General features: G+C 47.8%; 1 long non-coding RNA gene across 1 annotated transcript; it reads left to right on the forward strand.

Moving 5' to 3' along the window:
• The first annotated feature begins 8394 nt into the window (after positions 1 to 8394).
• LOC119320138 lies at positions 8395 to 8911 on the forward strand. Its single transcript, XR_005154816.1, has 2 exons — positions 8395 to 8528; positions 8610 to 8911. It is a non-coding gene; the product is annotated as an uncharacterized LOC119320138 (long non-coding RNA).
• The last annotated feature ends 306 nt before the right edge of the window (positions 8912 to 9217 follow it).

The following is a 9217-nucleotide window of genomic DNA, read 5'->3' on the forward strand; positions in this document are numbered from 1 at the left end:
AAATTGCTGCACTGTTTGTACATAAGTTATCGCGATTGCGGTGCGTATATTACCGTGCTATTTGCACAACGGTTGTCGGAGTATGTTTTTCAACAACTTTTTCCCCGGGGTGAAATAGCTACCATGATGTTAGTACGTGAGACATTGTGCGTAAAATAATATGCTATTACACAAAAAGTTACTAAGGATATGTTTTTTAAAAACTTGTTTACCGGGTCAAAAAGTTATCGCGGTGTTTGGTACCAGCTTATGTTTTTCAACAACATTTTCTCGGGCCAAAAGTAATTGTGGTATTTATACATGAGTTACCAGTCCTATTATGAGTATATAACATTTTATTTACATAGAAGTTACTGAAGGTATGTTTTTCAGTAACTTTTTCCCCAGGTAAAATATTACAATGGTACTTGTAAGCATGACAGCATGACAAACAAAATTGGTGGGAGGCGGTTGTGCGGGAGAATTAAACGGAAAATTGAGATCGTGAACTGGTATGGGTTTGTGTTGGCAAAATAAAATCAGTGGGAGGTGGGCGTGGAAAATCGGAGGACGTTTGGTAATGGTTTTGATTCACCACGCTTTTTTTATGTGTTTTTAGTACTATTAAACTTTATTTTATTATTTTTGCTAAACATTGTTCAGTCTTTTTTAACTGTATTTTGTTTAGTCTAATCGGCTGCTAGATTTAGCCTTCATCATGAGGTTGTGAGTTCAGCTACTATCGTTAGCATTTTTTTCCGCACAAAACTAGAAAAAATAGTAGGAAAGGTAGTGTGAAAAAAATAGCAGATAAAATAGGGCCAAGTGGAAAATAATATGTGCATGAGAGGCAGGAGAAAAAAAAAGGACAGGGAGAGAGAAGCGAAGCGGATCGAACAACCAGCGAGTCATTCGATAATAAAATGAAAAATGTGTGATTGCCCGGGGGAATTTCACATTATCGAATGCTTAATCCCCTAAACAAAATTTTTAACCCTCAAACATAACTAGAAGATCTTACCCGCAAAAAAAATATAAGTTAAAGATCTGCTAGACATGTCCTTAGTTATCTCCAACGCCGGTCGTCAAATGACCCGCAACCGTCCGGATAGTGCGGTCCAGACGTGTTTTGCCACAGTCCTGCATCGATCTGTTTGGCGATCGGGGCCTACTTTTTCCGCAAACTGAAAACAAAGTGGAAAGGACTTCACGGGCGTCCGGACCGCTACCATGTCCATCTCTAGCAACAATGACCCATCCAAAAACCCATTCCTCGTCATCGTGCTTTTCCGCTTGAAGCCAGCTGCCCGGCTCCAGAGCGTAAGCGCTGCATTCATGCCGGTCTAGAGCGGATGCGATCTCTCACTTGAGCTGACATTGAAGCGGCGTGTCAGCCAATAGAATGTCGTCCGCTGCACGCCTGCTGCACACGCCTCCTCGCCCCATTGAAACATCTTTCATCTTCCCGCCTACTTCATTAAATTCGCGTGCGTCATCTACTCCGGCCACATGTCGCAAGCCGGCTGGCATTAAACACAACGTCGGTTGGCTCCTCACATCCGCCCGCTATTTAAACGAGGTCGGACGCCTGGTAAGAACCACACCACACCTCCGCTCTCCATCTCCTCCTTGCTCCACACTTTCCATGGCATTCATCGAGTAGGAAGAGGAGTTCTCCGGCATTAAAGCCGGGTGGCTGGCCCGCTGAGCCCGCCGGATACGCTCCACGCAACTCGCTAGTCCACCTCCTTCGTCACTCCAGGCTGTCACCACCATGGGCGAGGCTCCAGGCCGGCGCGCGAAGGAGCAACTCGCCGCTCCAAGCCGGCATGCGGTTCAGCAACTCGCCGCTCCAAGCCAGTGCGCGGAGGAGTGGCAAGTTGCTCTAGGCCGGCACGCGGAGGAGCACGACGAGATGAACATCGTGACGAACGTGGACTTGCCCTCTGAGCGAAAGCGAAGGCCACGGTGACCGTCTCCCCTGCCTAAAAAACCAACTCCGTGCTTCACAGAAGCGGAGGCTATCTTCCCCTTCCGTTGAAGCATATCTGTCTGGGGCTCACGGCAGCCCGATGAGCGGCCCCGTCGAACATAGGGAAGACATGTCGTGGGATTGGGGCTCCGCTGCGGCCGGCAATAGACTGGGTTAGAATAGTCTAGCCTAGTTCGATATAAATTATAGTTGAAATATGTCTGAATGTAAATATTTTCGTTCAGTCTATATGAAAATAATTCGGTTTGCATGAAATTCTTCTGGATAATTGAAACGCGGTTTGAAATGTATGCAGATAGTTTTGAATGATCGGCTCCCAACTCAGTCTCCGCGGACAGGTCCGTCGGTCCATTGTCCGGTTTGCGGGGGACCTTAGGGATGCTATAGCCCGCAAGGGTGAAACTGGAAGCAACTTAGTACAGCTAACCGTGCATCGCGGGGGCAGGACAAACATCATGCAGACTTCGAGGTCAACACGCGCATGCAAGACTAGCAGAGCCAAGACCCATTTTCCCCGGCTGGCTGAGATTTTAAATATGCCGCAACCGGGCAACGATCAGCTCACACGTCACGCGGAGTCTCGAGGAGCAGCTCTCCTACTGTCACACTGGCTACTAGTACTACTCAGAACTGTACGCTATTACCGGTGTAGTTCAGTGCTCTCTGCTCAGCCTACGTACACAGCTCGATCGATGATGTACCGGAGGATAACCGCCCGGCTGCTCGTCGTCGCCGCCGTCGTCCTCCTGTCCCTGCTGCTGGCCTCCTGCGCGGCCGCCCCGCGTGGCCTTGGCCTGCCGCCGCCGCGTCCTCCTCCGGGTACGTACGTGTATACCCACCGAAGTTTCCTTTGGACGTTCCAAATGCTAGCTCTTGTTCTTGTTGTGTGCATGAATGGGTGCGTCCATGTGATGGCAGTGCTGCTCCTAGGCGGCGGCCGGAGCCCGGCGCGCGAGGGGATGGAGCTGGATCTGGGAACGCCCGCGAGGCGGCTGGGGCAGCAAACGTCGACGAATGTGCCTCCCTCGCCGAAGCCCCACGGCAACTCGGGGTCGGCGGGGCCCGACACGCCGCCGTCGAGCAACGAGTAGGGCGACGAGGCTCCGTGGCGCGAGCACGCGACGGTGGCCGTGGGGTAGGTACGATGTATGGTAGTACTCCATGTACAAGGGACAGCTAGCTGCATGCCATGTACGAGAACACTTTCGCCGGTGTACAAGTTAATAAGCTCGTTTCGAAAAGAAAAAAATGTCAATAAGTTGCGTGCTCCGCACCTCACTGGTCTCTCCGAGCGTACAACACCACTCTCACTAGTGCATAATAATTCAGTGACCCGGAAAAAATATATTCAGTGAGCACGTTTCACACAAAGTCAATATATGTTGCTTCCTTTCATTTGCGACACGACTGATCATGCTTTCGTAATAACAGTGACGACGTGCCTCAACTATACAAATACTATGAAATCATTTTCATGAATTGTACTCTTTAATACATAAATGCCGCGAATCAACCTGCAGTTGAATGGGTAGGAGGATAATGATATCCCAGCCAATCATGGTTTAAATTCTACACTTAACACCGGTGTTTATATTTTTCTGAAATTATTTCGTCTTCGGTGATGTACTTTAAGTGTAAGGAGACGCTCTACGGGCCATCCGGCTATGTGATACATAAATTTATTTACACTTCACAATTCACAAGGGTAAAATTGGAAGCAACCGGCGGTGCCCTTTATGGCGGCGTCTCGGAGTTGGCATCGTGTGTTTGCCGATCCTTCAAAACGGCGGCGTTAGGGTTCATGCATGGATGGTGTCGGCGAGGCGGCGGCGGCGACTCCATCAGGTGTGTCTCTCCTTCTACTCTGTTCCCGTTGTTGCGGCGTTGTCTCCGACATCATGGTGGAGCAGGGAGGTTTTGTCATTCAGGAGTACGTGCAGACGGTTGTCTACGCAAGTGACAGCTGGAAGATGGTGCATCTTGTGCTGGGTTTGTGGTTGGAGGCTGACAGTTCTGGTTTCCTCTGGCCAGACTTGGAGCCACTGAATTCGGCGTTGACCGCCGTGTCATCGGTATTGTCACCGATGCTTCGACGCTTGTGTCTGTTGCGTCGGGGTTTGCCGTTGCTGTTTCTGGCCTCAGAGGTGTCAGGTTCGCTTGCATTATTGTTGCTACGGGCTAGCCAGCTATCTTCGCCCGCGCAAAAGCAGGTCATAAGTGCGGCGAGGGCTGCCATGGACTTCGGCTTTTCTTGGCCGAGGTGTCGGGCCAGCCATTCATCGCAGATGCTATGCTTAAAGGCCGCTAGGGCTTCGGCATCCGAACGGTCGACGATCTGGTTCTTTTTAGTTAGGAACCTGGTCCAGAATTTCCTTGCTGACTCTCCGGGCTGTTGAACTATGTGACTTAAGTCATCGGCATCCGGAGGTCGGACGTATGTACCTTCGAAGTTGTCGCGGAAGGCGTCCTCCAAGTCCTCCCAGCTGCTAATGGAGTTTTTTGGCAGGTTCTTTAACCAGTGTCGAGCTAGTCCCTTGAGTTTTAGCAGGAGGTATTTGATGGCATGAAGATCATCACCGCGGGCCATATGAATATGGATAAGAAAGTCCTCAATCCATACCGCGGGATCTGTTGTTCCATCGTATGATTCGATGTTTATGGGTTTAAACTCTTGTGGGAATTCATGCTCCATTACTTCGTCAGTGAAGCAGAGGGGGTGTGTGGCGCCTCTATATCGGTCCAAGTCGTGACGTAGCTCGGATGGAGTTCGTCTGTGGTTTTTGGCCCGGACGTGGTTATACTTGTCACGTCTGGCTAGGTAGTCGTTGTCGCGTGCCGGGGCACGCCCCCGCGATCCGTAGATCGATCTGGTCTGACCTGCTCTGTTTTCCAGGTCCTGCGCATGTCATATGTATATCCCCGAGCTGTTGTGTCTCTTACTTTATGGCGAGGTAGTACGGGCTGGTGTTCGGCTTGAGTAACCGTTTTGTCCCGGCTACGTGGTGGTCGGTCAGCCGCGTTACGCGCTGTTGGTATGGGCTCAAGTGCCTCATCGTCGAATTGAGGTAGCAGTTTACGCTTCGGGTAACTTTTGGTTGAGCGCTCGATGTCGTATTCCTCAGCTGCCAGGACAATAGTCCACCTGTCGTTGAGTAGATCTTGATCAGTCTGAAGCTGCTGCTGCTTCTTTTTCAGGCTCTTTGTAGTGGCTATTAGCCGGCGCTTAAAGCGCTCCTGCTCGAGGGGTTCCTCAGGCACGATAAAGTCTTCGTTGCCAAGGCTCACCTCCTCCTCGGAGAGTGGAAGATAATTACTGTCCTCCGAGTCTTCGTTTATGGCTTGTTCATTAGGGCTAACTTGCCCATCTTCCTGATCGTCTTGTTCGGAGGTTGGCTCGACAGGGTCTTCTTGGTCTTCGGCGTCATCCGGAGTATTGTTATCCCTCGTGCCAGTATCGCTTTTTCACAGCGTGATTTAGAGCGGTGCCGCTGACGTCGGTGCTTTGGTTGTATCTCCGGAGGTCTATCCTCGACTAGATTTTCCTCGTTATCGATGTTATCCTCTTTGGGTGTATCCACCATGTACACGTCATACGAAGAGGTGGTCGTCCAACGCCCGGTGAACGGCGGGTTTTGGGCCTGCTCTTCTCCGGCATCGTCGTACATACCGTCGATGTCTTCGGAGCCGTAATCGAGCATGTCAGTTAAGTCCTCGACAGTGGCTATGAAGTGGGTGGTGGGTGGGACGTAAAATTCCTGGCTCTCAGCCCCTAGTCTGGGCCGGGCATAGTTCGGACATTGCTCCTCTGTAATGACGAGGGATCGCATCAAGTCCAGAGCCTTGCTTAAAGGCGAGGTTTGGCCAGGGAGGAGAGAGTCTGTGGAGTATGGCGAGAAGGAGACTCCTCGGCCGAGCTCACACGATGCTGACTCTGATAGTTCGGAGCCAGTGTCCAGAGAAGAGTCCGGCTGCATGATGGTTGCCAGTGACTCTACTTCCTCCGGCCCTCCCGTACCGGGCTCAGTGGCCGCAGATAGTCCGGCGGGCTCAAGAATCCCATCTTCGGACCTGGTGATGCGCTTCGGATCTAAGGCCAGAGCGGAGGTTGGGGTCGTGAACCATTGGAAGATCAAGTCTCCTCGGATGTCAGCGACATAATCCAGATTTCCAAAACTAATCTGGTGACCTGGGGCGTAGCTGTCGATCTGCTCTAGATGGCCAAGCGAGTTGGCCCGCAGTGCGAAGCCGCTGAATACGAAGATCTGGCCGGGGAGAAAGACCTCCCTCAGGGCAGCATCGTTGTAGATGATTGATGGAGCCATCGAACCTTTTGATGACGACACAGCGGAACTCCCAATGAAAGCACCAATGTCAGTTTCAAAACCGGCGGATCTCGGGTAGGGGTCCCGAACTGTGCGTCTAAGGTCGATGGTAACAGGAGACGGGGGACACGATGTTTACCCAGGTTCGGTCCCTCTTGATGGAGGTAATACCCTACTTCCTGCTTGATTGATCTTGATGAATATGAGGATTACAAGAGTTGATCTACCACGAGATCGTAATGGCTAAACCCTAGATGTCCAGCCTGTATGATTATGATTCTTCTCTACGGACTAAACCCTCCGGTTTATATAGACACCGGAGGGGCCTAGGGTTGTACAGAGTCGGTTTACAGAAGAACGAATCTTCATATCCGGACGCCAAGCTTGCCTTCCACGCAAAGGAGAGTCCCATCCGGACACGGGAGGAAGTCTTCCATCTTGTATCTTCATGGCCCGTCAGTCTGCCCATGTCACATAGGCCGGACGCCCGAGGACCCCTTAATCCAGGACTCCCTCAGCCGCCGCCACTCTTGTGGACGCGTGGAAACCCTTACAAGAAGGCGACTGGATGAGCGGATGACTTGAGGAGCGGGCTGCTGGGATCAGGGGAAGGGTTACATTTTTTTCTTGATGCAACAAACTCGGTTTAGAAAAAAACAGGGAACAGAAAACCAGCTCAAACTACCACGTGGGGGTGGGGGAACGACGCGGGGTGGGTGAATCCAACGATAGGGAGCGAAGTAAGACAGGAAACAGGACGCTCTGTTTCTTTTAGCTATACTAGAACAATGCTCGTGCTTTGCGACGGGATATAAACATTCTAGCACGTTATCTTGTGATTTACCTGTCAATAATAATGCGATTTGTGTAAATAAATGTTAATCAAATTCTGATCGTGAATTACCTTATATTTTGATTAGAAGTTTGATAAGTAGATTAAAGTGGAATCGGTTCAGAAGATAAGTAAATTAAGATGATTGATTATCATATACATGGAAGGTTGGACGAAGGGGTGGTTAGAAGAAAGGTGAAATGGGAACCATACGTTCTTTTTAAGTAGTAGAGATAACATAATATAATAGTAGAGATTTTTTAATGGTTTTACTGCTCATCGTGAGCTCAAATGAGCTCACCATCACAACATGACTTTTGGAGTTTGTGCTTTTTCATCTCCTACAAAATTTACTTAGGAATATTTGGCGTGTGAGCCTATCCAATCACTAAATCCTAACTATGCATCTACATGTCATGTATGCCCGGTTGCATTGTTCTAGAATACACTATAACCTTTTATGAATCTCCATACTCTTCTGCTATGTGCTATTCCCAAATATCCTAGCTAAATCTTCAAAATTCTCCCTTGTTTTATGCCGATGATTCACGTGTCATAAAATTCATTTTTCCATAGTTGAAGCGCCCAGGTGCACGCACCCAAAATTATTAGAAAGCCACTTATGTCTCAAATAAGGAAAAAGAAAAGGAACAAGGGGATTCAATGATAGAACAATATTAATAATATTATTTATCTTCACTGATGTTATTAATTTGTTCTTTTTTTAGCACCACCAAGCTCTTTAATGATATGCATTGATGTATCGATTTGTTCTTTCCAATCTTTGAAATGCTATGCATTGATGTATCAATATGTTCTTCCCTATCTCATTAATTGTCTGCATTGATGTTATTAATTTGCTCTTTAATGATATGCATTGATGTATCGATTTGTTCTTTCCAATCTCTGAAATGCTACACATTGATGTATCAATATGTTCCTTCTTATCTCTTTAGTTATCTGCATTGATGTTATTAATTTGTTCTCGTTTAACACATCCAATCTCTTTAATTACTTCCTCCGTTCCTAAATATAAGTCTTTTTGGCAAAAAGAATGAATCTACACTCGGAAATATGTCTATATACATTCGTATGTAGTCCTCATTGGAATCTATAAAAAATCTTAATTTAGGAACCGAGGGAGTACTTGGGTCAATGTCATTAATTTGTTATTTGTTTAACATATCCAATCTCTCTTTCTGCACGCAACTTACTAATTTTGTTCCTATTATATGTAGTTGTTCTACCTTCAAGGCTAGTGGGTGGCAGATCTCTATAAATGGACATCTTTTCTTCTATCTAGCATGCAAAAGTTCATAGTACAACACATCTCTCTAACAGAAGATGAGGACTTCACCAATCCTATTCATCTCCATTGCCCTCATGCTGATGATGTCTTCGGGTATCTACATACACATACATGTCATTCCACATGTTTGCTATGTGCAGTGATCTTCCTTAACATTATTTCGATTTATGATAGATGTGGCAATCGCCAAGTACTGCGGTCCTAGAGTCTACGAGGGCCAGTGTGATGAAATCTCTTGTCGTGACTGGTGCAAGATAGTGATGGCCCACAACAGCAAATGTGTTCCCAAAGGATGCCAGTGCGAAGCATGCTGGGCAAGACCGCCGAGCTCGTCATCGAACTCACCGCTGAGTTAGGCCACATGGGTGTAAAACTTTATTTCATGGTTTATGTTTGTGGAATGAAATTTGATTTTATGGTTGGTCGAGTAATAGCAGTGATGACAAGCCTCAAGTATACAAAATACTATGAAACCATTTTCATGAATTGTCCCTTTAATACACAAATACTAATACTATGATACGTCAATTTCATGAACTGTACTCTTTAATACTTCAGTGCTACACAAGAATTCGATAGAGAAGGACGAATCTTCCGTCATGTGCATCCGTGGATGCACATCGTCATACAGAACGTATCCTGTGTACCCGACAAACTCATGCACCAGGTGCTCCAATGCAACCTCAGCCCTTGGATTAAAAAGAGAGGGACAGGATGCAGGGCAAGGGGAGCTGTAGGGTACATTTTGCAAAAGAGACCTTTTGAAGTCTAGCTCAATAGAA

This window comes from Triticum dicoccoides, chromosome 6B, assembly GCF_002162155.2.
Source record: "Triticum dicoccoides isolate Atlit2015 ecotype Zavitan chromosome 6B, WEW_v2.0, whole genome shotgun sequence".
NCBI lineage: Eukaryota > Viridiplantae > Streptophyta > Magnoliopsida > Poales > Poaceae > Triticum > Triticum dicoccoides.